This window comes from Xenopus laevis, chromosome 1S (genome assembly GCF_017654675.1).
Source record: "Xenopus laevis strain J_2021 chromosome 1S, Xenopus_laevis_v10.1, whole genome shotgun sequence".
NCBI classification, from domain to species: domain Eukaryota; kingdom Metazoa; phylum Chordata; class Amphibia; order Anura; family Pipidae; genus Xenopus; species Xenopus laevis.
Window position 1 is genome coordinate 138,214,813 of NC_054372.1, and position 12,126 is coordinate 138,226,938.

The 12,126-nt window shown below is 39.5% G+C and overlaps 2 long non-coding RNA genes across 2 annotated transcripts; both read right to left on the minus strand.

Annotated features, from left to right (window-relative positions):
• Nucleotides 1-2,740: 2,740 nt before the first annotated feature.
• On the minus strand, nt 2,741-6,655 carry LOC121398721. Its single transcript, XR_005964455.1, has 2 exons — nt 6,610-6,655; nt 2,741-2,847 (listed from the first exon to the last, which is right to left on the minus strand). It is a non-coding gene; the product is annotated as an uncharacterized LOC121398721 (long non-coding RNA).
• A 347-nt stretch (nt 6,656-7,002) lies between these two features.
• Nucleotides 7,003-7,677, minus strand: LOC121398722. The gene is made up of 3 exons (XR_005964456.1): nt 7,529-7,677; nt 7,333-7,415; nt 7,003-7,051 (listed from the first exon to the last, which is right to left on the minus strand). It is a non-coding gene; the product is annotated as an uncharacterized LOC121398722 (long non-coding RNA).
• Nucleotides 7,678-12,126: the final 4,449 nt, after the last annotated feature.

The following is a 12,126-nucleotide window of genomic DNA, read 5'->3' on the forward strand; positions in this document are numbered from 1 at the left end:
TTATAGAAGATATCACAGTAACTACTGATAAATCTTAAATTTTAGGTTTAAGTCTCCCCTTTGCTACACACAAGATAATCTAGTGTATATTATAATGTCAGAATGAACATTCACCATAGCTAAAGCTTTTGCCACCAATATGAGTTCATGCAGGAAAGTTACTCTTACGTGCAAGATACTGTTTTATTATTATAGAAAAATGCAATATAGCATTTAGCATCATCTGTTTAAAATTAAGTCTATGGGAGATGATCTTTTCTTTCTCAATTACTGGGTTCTGGACAAGGAATGCCATATCTGTACTGAAAACTGTTATTACATGTTGAAATACTCCCAAAATGACTTAATTGTGATTCTTTATAGTCCAAAACCTTTTTGAGTAAGAAAACCTTGAACATTCCAAGTTCAATATTCTTCTAGACAACAAAGTAGTTCTTATTAACAGAGATGGAGAACCAAGCACTGGCTTGCATCAGGTTGATGAAAAGATATGTGATTTTCATTGCTCTATTTTGTACTTATTGCTTTTAAATCTCTTTCTTTCACCACTTTGCTATATTTTATGACACTTTTCTTATGAAAGCCACGTGTCTCTTATTTCTATGAATGTAATAAGGATAATCTCTGCAATGAGTATCAGGGTAAAATGCATTTGTTTCACATTTATTCCATGACCATTAAACAATTTTTCAGGAGTCCGTGCCAAGTAGTAAAGAAGGAAGCTGGTGTTATCTAGAAGTAATTTGAATCAGTTATTCTTTACAGTGACTGAACCAAATAGTTTATCTTATATCCTTTTCTTTCCAATTGCTGTTATAATGATTTTGAGAAATTCCAACTTCAGAGCAACTAGCATTTTCTACAATGTATCCTCGGAGAAAGAACATTATCGGGCTAATTTTGTTAGTCCAACTGTGAAATCCTAAATGATTATCAATAGTAATATACAGTATTATACCAAACTCAAAAACACATTTGTTATTTTCAGGAATTTATTTAATGAACTGACATTTAAAATACACTTGTCTATTCCACAGAAATAGTGAGGTTGTATTACCTATATCCAAAATAGAATCAAGCAAAATTAAGATTTCTCTCATGTTTTCTTACAACAATTACTACAACCTCTAGGTATAATTAACAATAGATCTTGGCATTTCAGCTGATTTATAGAACTTTTTTTCATCTATGATAAAAATACTATGCATAAAACTGGCAGATAACATTATGCATGTAAGTTGTGGCATATTCAAAAATAGACATTCTGAGAGCAATGCATCTTCCAGTTTTTTTATATATATACAGTATTTTAAAATATATGTATATTGTAATATCCATTATTTTTATGTTGACCAAGATATACACAGTATGCACCGTTGGAATGTATTACAAATTTAGCACCGGAATGCATATCTACTTCTCTAATTCTAACAGTTTATTCCTTTTTCCCCAATGCTTAATTATTTATTAACAAATCATACACAGCCATTTGCTATTTATGAACAGTTATAGTTTTAGTTTGTTTGTTTATTTGCTTCTGAAAAGGATACTATTTGAAATCAATTACATGGTGAATGTCTAAAACAATTTGTAATGAAATTTGTTTGCCTGCTATTGTTTTGATGCAGTTATGCCACCTCAATTTATCAATGACGACTGGCTGTTTGGTGCATTTTGTTTTGATTTCATGCTTACCATTTATCCCAAAGGAAGTTAGACAGCATTCAACATCTAACAGTATATAGTGTGATTAATGATTAATGATTCTTAATGTGAAGCAAACAGATAATGTTATATAACAAACAAAAACAAATAACTTTTGCATGTAGATTTAACCCTTTAAGTGCCAGCAGAATTTCACATTTTGGTTACGCGAAATGCCAGCCGTTTTTAAGCATTTTGTACTTGTTCAGATTAACAAGGTTTAATTGTAGGAAAACCTCCACGAAACTAGGAAAATTATATATTGTTTTTTTCGTTACAAATTGGGCTTCGACATGCAAGTGGAATTTTGTGACTTTTCAGGAGATTTAATGTATATTTTGGGTGAAATATGTAAAAAAAATAAAAATTTGTTAAAAAATTGTGTATATCTTGAGTTTTTTTTCCACAGAAAAGTTAATTTTACATGAATTTTTTTTCTGTTTCTAAAAGCCCAGATCCTGCCAAGTCCAACGATACCAAATATGTATCAGTAACCCACTTTCTTTGTCCAGGAGTAACCCCCAAACTAAAACAGCAGTTTGTATAATTTTACACCAGAACAAAGTAGATAAGCACACGTGACAGTTGATGCTGCATAACTTATATGTAAATCTAACTTATCCCTTCATGTTTGGTATTTTTAAAAACTACAGACCTTCAGGTTTCTAGGGGTGGTGTAGTTTTCACTCAAAATTCAAACACATTTTACCAGTGCATCATGATATTTAGAGCTTTTTTGTTGCATTTTTAGTTTTTTTCTAAAATGCAAACTAAGACGCAGGAACAAATGTAAATCTGACAAAATAACACCGTTCTAAATGCTATAACTACAGACAATTTGAAAGACAAACTTCTCTTGAATAAAACGATACCCCATATGTATGGATACACATAGAGACGCAGCCCCCAAATACCCCAAAACAGGAGCAACGCATAAGGGCAATTGCAGTTGAAAATCTGGGGGCTGCGCTCTATGTGTACTACTTGCAGTTCTTCAGTCTAAACACCCCCAAACTGTGAAATAACCCCCACAAACCATATATGTCCGAAAAGTGCACTTCTTCAGCTATTCAAAGATGCGATTGTTGCTTTTCTACACGGAAAATTGTGGGCGCAGTCATTCGGAGAAGTCAGCGATTTGGTCTGAAATAAATGAAAAAAGAGTTCCAAAGTTAGATTTCTCCCTAAGTTTCCATGGCAACTAACAAAAACCTGCTCAATAACAATCTGCAGGTTCCCCTGAATAGAACGATACCCCATATGTATGGATAAACATAGAGAGGCAGCCCCCAAACACCCTAAAACAGGAGCAACACATAAGGGTAATTGCAGTTGAAAATCTGGGGGCTGCGCTCTATGTGTACTACTTGTAGTTTTTCAGTCTAAACACCCCCCAAACTGTAAAATAACCCCGACAAACCATATATGTCCAAAAAGTACACTTCTTCACCTATTCAAAGATGCCATTCTTGCTTTTCTACATGGAGGATTGGGTCCGCAGTCGTTCATAGAAGTCAGCGATTTGGTCTGAAATAAAGGAAAAAAGAGTTACAAAGTTCAATTTCTCCCTAAGTTTCCATGGCAACTAAAAAAAACCTGCTCAATGACAATCTGCAAGTTCTCCTGAATAGAACAATACCCCATATGTTTGGATAAACATAGAGACGCAGCCGCCAAACACCCCAAAACAGGAGCAACGCATAAGGGCAATTGCAGTTGAAAATCTGGGGGCTGCGCTCTATGTGTACTACTTGTAGTTTTTCAGTCTAAACACCCCCCAAACTGTAAAATAACCCCTGCAAACCATATATGTCCGAAAAGTACACTTCTTCACCGATTCAAAGATGCCATTCTTGCTTTTCTACATGGAGGATTGGGTCCGCAGTCGTTCGTAGAAGTCAGCGATATGGTCTGAAATAAAGGAAAAAAGAGTTACAAAGTTCGATTTCTCCCTAAGTTTCCATGGCAACTAAAAAAAACCTGCTCAATGACAATCTGCAAGTTCTCCTGAATAGAACAATACCCCATATGTATGGATAAACATAGAGACGCAGCCCTCAAACACCCCAAAACCGGAGCAACGCATAAGGGCAATTGCAGTTGAAAATCTGGGGGCTGCGCTCTATGTGTACTACTTGTAGTTTTTCAGTCTAAACACCCCCCAAACTGTAAAATAACCCCTACAAACCATATATGTCTGAAAAGTACACTTCTTCACCTATTCAAAGAAGCCAGTCTTGCTTTTCTACATGGAGGATTGGGTCCGCAGTCGTTCGTAGAAGTCAGCGATTTGGTCTGAAATAAAGGAAAAAAGAGTTACAAAGTTCAATTTCTCCCTAAGTTTCCATGGCAACTAAAAACACCTGCTCAGTGACATTCTGCAAGTTCTCCTGAACATAACAATACCCCATATGTATGGATAAACATAGAGACGCAGCCCCCAAACACCCCAAAACAGGAGCAACGCATAAGGGCAATTGCAGTTGAAAATCTGGGGGCTGCGCTCTATGTGTACTACTTGTAGTTTTTCAGTCTAAACACCCCCCAAACTGTAAAATAACCCCTACAAACCATATATGTCCGAAAAGTACACTTCTTCACCTATTCAAAGAAGCCAGTCTTGCTTTTCTACATGGAGGATTGGGTCCGCAGTCGTTCGTAGAAGTCAGCGATTTGGTCTGAAATAAAGGAAAAAAGAGTTACAAAGTTCAATTTCTCCCTAAGTTTCCATGGCAACTAAAAAAAACCTGCTCAGTGACAATCTGCAAGTTCTCCTGAATAGAACAATACCCCATATATATGGATAAACATAGAGACGCAGCCCCCAAACACCCCAAAACAGGAGCAACGCATAAGGGCAATTGCAGTTGAAAATCTGGGGGCTGCGCTCTATGTGTACTACTTGTAGTTTTTCAGTCTAAACACCCCCCAAACTGTAAAATAACCCCTACAAACCATATATGTCCGAAAAGTACACTTCTTCACCTATTCAAAGAAGCCAGTCTTGCTTTTCTACATGGAGGATTGGGTCCGCAGTCGTTCGTAGAAGTCAGCGATTTGGTCTGAAATAAAGGAAAAAAGAGTTACAAAGTTCAATTTCTCCCTAAGTTTCCATGGCAACTAAAAAAAACCTGCTCAGTGACAATCTGCAAGTTCTCCTGAATAGAACAATACCCCATATATATGGATAAACATAGAGACGCAGCCCCCAAACACCCCAAAACAGGAGCAACGCATAAGGGCAATTGCAGTTGAAAATCTGGGGGCTGCGCTCTATGTGTACTACTTGTAGTTTTTCAGTCTAAACACCCCCCAAACTGTAAAATAACCCCTACAAACCATATATGTCCGAAAAGTACACTTCTTCACCTATTCAAAGATGCCATTCTTGCTTTTCTACATGGAGGATTGGGTCCGCAGTCGTTCGTAGAAGTCAGCGATTTGGTCTGAAATAAAGGAAAAAAGAGTTACAAAGTTCAATTTCTCCCTAAGTTTCCATGGCAACTAAAAAAAACCTGCTCAATGACAATCTGCAAGTTCTCCTGAATATAACAATACCCCATATGTATGGATAAACATAGAGACGCAGCCCCCAAACACCCCAAAACAGGAGCAACGCATAAGGGCAATTGCAGTTGAAAATCTGGGGGCTGCGCTCTATGTGTACTACTTGTAGTTTTTCAGTCTAAACACCCCCCAAACTGTAAAATAACCCCTACAAACCATATATGTCCGAAAAGTACACTTCTTCACCTATTCAAAGATGCCATTCTTGCTTTTCTACATGGAGGATTGGGTCCGCAGTCGTTCGTAGAAGTCAGCAATTTGGTCTGAAATAAAGGAAAAAAGAGTTACAAAGTTCAATTTCTCCCTAAGTTTCCATGGCAACTAAAAAAAACCTACTCAATGACAATCTGCAAGTTCTCCTGAATAGAACAATACCCCATATGTATGGATAAACATAGAGACGTAGCCCCCAAACACCCCAAAACAGGAGCAACGCATAAGGGCAATTGCAGTTGAAAATCTGGGGGCTGCTCTCTATGTGTACTACTTGTAGTTTTTCAGTCTAAACACCCCCCAAACTGTGAAATAACCCCCACAAACCATATATGTCCGAAAAGTACACTTCTTCACCTATTCAAAGATGCCAGTCTTGCTTTTCTACATGGAGGATTGTGTCTGCAGTCGTTCGTAGAAGTCAGCGATTTGGTCTGAAATAAAGGAAAAGAGAGTTACAAAGTTCGATTTCTCCCTAAGTTTCCATGGCAACTAAAAAAAACCTGCTCAATGACAATCTGCAAGTTCTCCTGAATAGAACAATACCCCATATGTATGGATAAACATAGAGACGTAGCCCCCAAACACCCCAAAACAGGAGCAACGCATAAGGGCAATTGCAGTTGAAAATCTGGGGGCTGCTCTCTATGTGTACTACTTGTAGTTTTTCAGTCTAAACACCCCCCAAACTGTGAAATAACCCCCACAAACCATATATGTCCGAAAAGTACACTTCTTCACCTATTCAAAGATGCCATTCTTGCTTTTCTACATGGAGGATTGTGTCTGCAGTCGTTCGTAGAAGTCAGCGATTTGGTCTGAAATAAAGGAAAAGAGAGTTACAAAGTTCGATTTCTCCCTAAGTTTCCATGGCAACTAAAAAAAACCTGCTCAATGACAATCTGCAAGTTCTCCTGAATAGAACAATACCCCATATGTATGGATAAACATAGAGACGTAGCCCCCAAACACCCCAAAACAGGAGCAACGCATAAGGGCAATTGCAGTTGAAAATCTGGGGGCTGCTCTCTATGTGTACTACTTGTAGTTTTTCAGTCTAAACACCCCCCAAACTGTGAAATAACCCCCACAAACCATATATGTCCGAAAAGTACACTTCTTCACCTATTCAAAGATGCCATTCTTGCTTTTCTACATGGAGGATTGTGTCTGCAGTCATTCGTAGAAGTCAGCGATTTGGTCTGAAATAAAGGAAAAGAGAGTTAAAAAGTTCGATTTCTCCCTAAGTTTCCATGGCAACTAAAAAAACCTGCTCAATGACAATCTGCAAGTTCCCCTGAATAGAACGATACTCCATACGTATGGATACACATAGAGACGCAGCCACCGAACAGCTCAAAACTGGCACAATGCATAATATTGGGGCTGTGAATTTATGTGCAGTTCTCAACTCTTTTCATTCTAAACTGCCCCTTACCTGTGAAATAACCCCCACAAGCCATCTATTTCCTAAAAGTACACTTCTTCAGCTTTTCAAAGATGCCATTCTTTCTTTTCTACACAGAGAATTGTGGCTGCAGTTCTTTGTAGAAGACAGCGATTTGGTCTGAAATAAAGGAAAAGAGAGTTACAAAGTTCGATTTCTCCCTAAGTGTCCATGACAACTAACAAAAACCTGCTCAATGGCAATCTGCAAGTTCCCCTGAATAAAACGATACCCCATATGTATGGATACACATAGAGACGCAGCCACCCAACACCCCAACACAGGCACAATGCATAATATTCGGGCTGTGAAGTTATGTGAATGCATCCATATTTTATCCTAAACTGTCCCTAAACAATAAAATAACCCCCACAAACTATAGATTTCTTGAAAATAAACACCTTCAACTATTCAGAGATGCCATTCCTGCTTTACTACGTGGATAATTGTGGCCACAATCCTTTGTAGAACTCAGTGCTTTGGTCTGAAATAAAGGAAAAGACAATTTACAAAGTTAGATTTATACCCAATAATTTTGGGACTACTCTGATGGATCTGCATCTGGGCCCCACTACCCCAAAAATATATTTCACTCACCCTTTTCGATTTAGTGGAGCGTCTGAGTTTCATCTGTCCTGTTGTGCAACGACTTCATCTGTCCTGTTGTGCTTCTTCCTACACTTCACCAATGACAAAATCTGTACCACATTTGCAAATATATTTACCAACAGAATCCATAGTAATCATGCAAAAAATGTAGGATAGGAAGGAGCATTACAATCCGCAGACTTGGCTGCAAAATACCTTTATTGTCACAACATGTTTCGGATCATCATGGATCCTCACTTGAAAAAGGATCCATGATGATCCGAAACATGCTGTGACAATAAAGGTATTTTGCAGCCAAGTCTGCGGATTGTAATGCTCCTTCCTATCCTACATTTTTTGCATGAGTAAAAGTTTGGCCTGGCTGGTGTGGCCTGAGTAGGAAAGTGAGCTACACAGGTGGAGATCGTTTGGACAAAACTTAATTTTTGCAAGAATCCATAGTACATTTGACCCATAAATTATGCAAGTGTCCTAAGAAGTGCACACCAGAAGTTTGTAAAAAAGCTGGTGCCCTACTGGTGGCAGACATGGCACGTGATCAAAGTACTATTCCTATTCAGAGAGCCACTGCAACTTGTCCAACCTAATTACTGCATAAATATTCAATGTGCGCTACAAGTACAAAAAAAATGGATTGTTCCAACCACAACTTTACGGGAAAAAGATTCTGAATGCCTACACTATAAACAATTCTAAATGGAAGACCATAGTGTTCCGCCACCCTGTGATCAAAAACCAAAAACTGAAGACATGCTACCCACAAATCCAGAGATGCCTAAATCTACAAAAACAAATGCAAATGTTGCCCAGAAATACAGACAAAACTATAGATAAATGCGCTGATAGAGGAGCTTTTGAGGTGCCAGTAAAAAAAAAAAACTTGTGGCATCAGCATTAGAGATGCACATCATCCCATGTATTCATCACACACCACAAGTTCTATCGTGCGCCCTCTCGACCAACCAGCACCTCAGTTTGCTATAGCACCAGCGCAATACAAATGCTATCCATAAAACTACAACTGGCCTAAAGCACCATAGCTCAACACAAAAGCTGAATGCATAGACTAAGAACAAACCTACATACAATTGTTTTTACTGCTACACTGCACAAAAAAATTGCTCACCCTGTGCCAAATTCTACACCATAAATCACTACCAAGATCACTACTATACAGAAAAAAAAATGCCAACTTTTGCATCGTCAAACTTTTTTTATCAATATCTATAGATTACCAATATCTATAACCTAGTTATAAGCCAAGTAGGTACCTGCCAAAATGTTAAATCTCAAGGGGGGCTTGAATCTGAAAAACCACTGCACAAAACAAAAGAAATGCACATCATTTTGCCAGCACATATAACCAGTTATTGCTAGTTCATGCATAAAAACCTAGAGCGTGAAATGTTAGAACTCGATGGGGGGCTTGAATCCAAAAAACCACTGCACAAAACACAAAAAAGCGCATCATTCTGCCAGCACACCTAACCAGTTATCGCTAGCGTGTGCATAAAAACCTAGAGCGTAAAATGTTAGATCTCAATAAGGGGCTTGAACCTGAAAATAAAGAACAAAGAAGGACCGCTACTGCTCACCGCTCTTGCCTATATCCAGGTGCTCAGTCAAACAGTGTCCCCACTGTGGACGCTACAAAACTCGACAGACAGGCGGCACTTCTGGAATAGGTTTATTGGGGTTGCTGCTGTAAAAACCTAACGCGTTTCGGGAGTAGATCCCTTAGTCATAGGACCTATGACTAAGGGATCTACTCCCGAAACACGTTAGGTTTTTACAGCAGCAACCCCAATAAACCTATTCCAGAAGTGCCGTCTGTCTGCCGAGTCTTGAACCTGAAAAACCACTGCACAAAATACAAAAGAAAAAGCACATCGTTTTGCCAGCACACCTAACCAGTTATTGCTAGCGTGTGCATAGACACCTAGCGTGTGAAATGTTATATCTCAAAAGGGGCTTGAACCTGAAAAACCACTGCACAATCACAACTTCAAAAAAACACGAAATAAAAAGCATCACTTTGCCAGCATGTGCATAAAAACAGAGCATGCCAAGTTTACTACATCCTTTTACCACCAACAAACCCAGAGAACCCTAACCTACCAACACAACTCATGGCCTCTCGTAGTGTACCACAGTGTGGTACACCTCAAAACAGGGTTGGAAACACAAAGCAGGCTTGCTAGGACACTTGGGACAAAAATATCGCACATCTTTTCGAACACCCCTGGAACGGCAAACCTTACAAGTTCTCTGGGCATATCTTTTATTAGGAGTTGGTGGAATTTGTGCAATGAAATGCTTACCCACCATTCGGGCAACATTGTCATTGCCAGGCATTTCTGGAACCTCCTGTACATCACCAAACAAAAGGGCAGGGAGCAGTTGCAGCAGATAATTGTATAAAGACAATTTTGGGCCTGGTACTGCCGCCTTGTAAACGACATAGGAATTATAAAGGGCCATTTGAATCATGTAAATTGCTGCTTTTTTGTACCAGGCCCTGGTTTTTCTGGTGGCGTCATAGTAAGTTTGAATTTGGTCTGTTTTATCAACGCCACCCATATGCTTACTATATTCTTTACAACAGAGTGGCTTTGATTTTGCGGGCCTGCCACGTCTGTGTTGGACAACTACACTCTCATTGTGGATAGTAGTAAGCATACAAACATTTTTTGTGTCTGCAAATTTTAGTGCCAGGAGCTCATCACTTCTAAGAGCATAAACTTCTCCACGTTTTAATTTCTTTTGCACCAGTTCCTTAGGCAGTCCTTTGCGGTTTTGCCTAACGGTGCCACAGGCTGGGGTGTCCAACCAGTAAAGCGTTCTAAATAAGGGGATGCTAGTGTAGAAGTTATCCACGTATAAGTGGTAACCTCGGCCCAACAGTGGAGATATGAGCTCCCAGACAATTTTACCACTGGCAGTCAAATCAAGGGGACAACCGGGGGGGTCCAAATTAGTGTCCTTTCCCTCATAGAACATGAAAGAATTAGTATAGCCCGTGCTGCTTTCGCAGAGTTTGTAAAATTTCATCCCATAGCGAGAACGCTTACTAGGGATGTATTGGCGGAATCTTAGGCGCCCTTTGAAGAGCAAAAGGGACTCGTCCACACATATATTTTGGGAGGGGGTGTAGACCTCTGCGAAGCGCTGAGACAGGCTATCTATAAGGGGCCTCAATTTGTAAAGCCTGTCGTGACCGGGCTCATTAGGGGGAACAGCCGCTGCATTGTTGCTAAAATGAAGAAACCGCAGTAAAATTTGGTAGCGGTTTCTTGGCATAACGGCTGAAAAAAGAGGGATGGAAAGGACTGTAGTGGTATCCCAGTATGAAGCTAAGGTATTGCGTTCTACGAGTCCCATTGCCAATGTGAGCGCCAGGAATCTTTTGATTTCATTTACAGTAGTGGGATACCACGCCTGGGCTCTTGAATACCCTGGTAAAGGGTGGCTGGCAAGATACTGCTCAGCGTATAAATTTGTGTACTGGACCATGTCCTGTAGGATGGCCTCTGTGATAAAAAGATTGAAGAAATCTATGATTTGAAAGTTAGTGGTGTCCACCTTGACGCCCGCGACTGCAGTGAATGGGGGAATTTCGGGGGCATAATTACAGGGAGGCCCCCACATAGGCGCTCCAACTGCTGCATCATCACTACCCTCACCCTCTTCAACCTCCATGGGTGCATCTGGCACACTGCCACCAGCCTCTGCCTCTGCCTCTTCCTCTGCTTCTTCAGCAGTAAGCGTGCCGCCACTACTAGCCTCTGCGCTAATAGTGCTGCTATCACCAATCTCTGATTCCTCACTAGAGTCATCAGATGGGACATACTCAGAATCGGAATTACTAAATTCCTCTGAGCTGGAGTCCTCGCAATACCTAGCCGCTTCCTCAGCGGTATAAAACCGTTTGGCCATTGTGCCAGAAATTTACAGACAACTCCAAAGCTAAGAATCAATAGGCAAGTCAAACAAATAAAAAAAAGCTAATACAATCAACCACAAGAAAAAAAAAAAAAAGCAAGCCAGCAAGATGACTGAGACCCCTGCTAATATAAACAACCAGAAGAAAAAAAAAAAGCAAGGCTGCCAGATATGACCAACAGTTAACCCCTGCTAACAGAAACAACCAGAATAAAAAAAAAAAAAAAGCAAGACAGCAAGATGACTGAGACCCCTGCTAATATAAACAACCAGAAGAAAAAAAAAAGCAAGGCTGCAAGATATGACCAACAGTTAACCCCTGCTAATATAAACAACCAGAAGAAAAAAAAAAGCAAGGCTGCAAGATATGACCAACAGTTAACCCCTGCTAACAGAAACAACCAGAAGAAAAAAAAAAAGCAAGGCAGCAAGATATGACCAACAGTTAACCCCTGCTAACAGAAACAACCAGAAGAAGAAAAAAAGCAAGGCAGCAAGATATGACCAATACAAACAAGCAGAAGGAAAAAACCTTGAGCTTGAACAAATGAACCTTATGGAATGCTATGGAATAAAGATATGGCACAGTTTACAATCCACGTAATCCCTGACTTTCTGGAACAATCACCTAAAATCAGAAAACA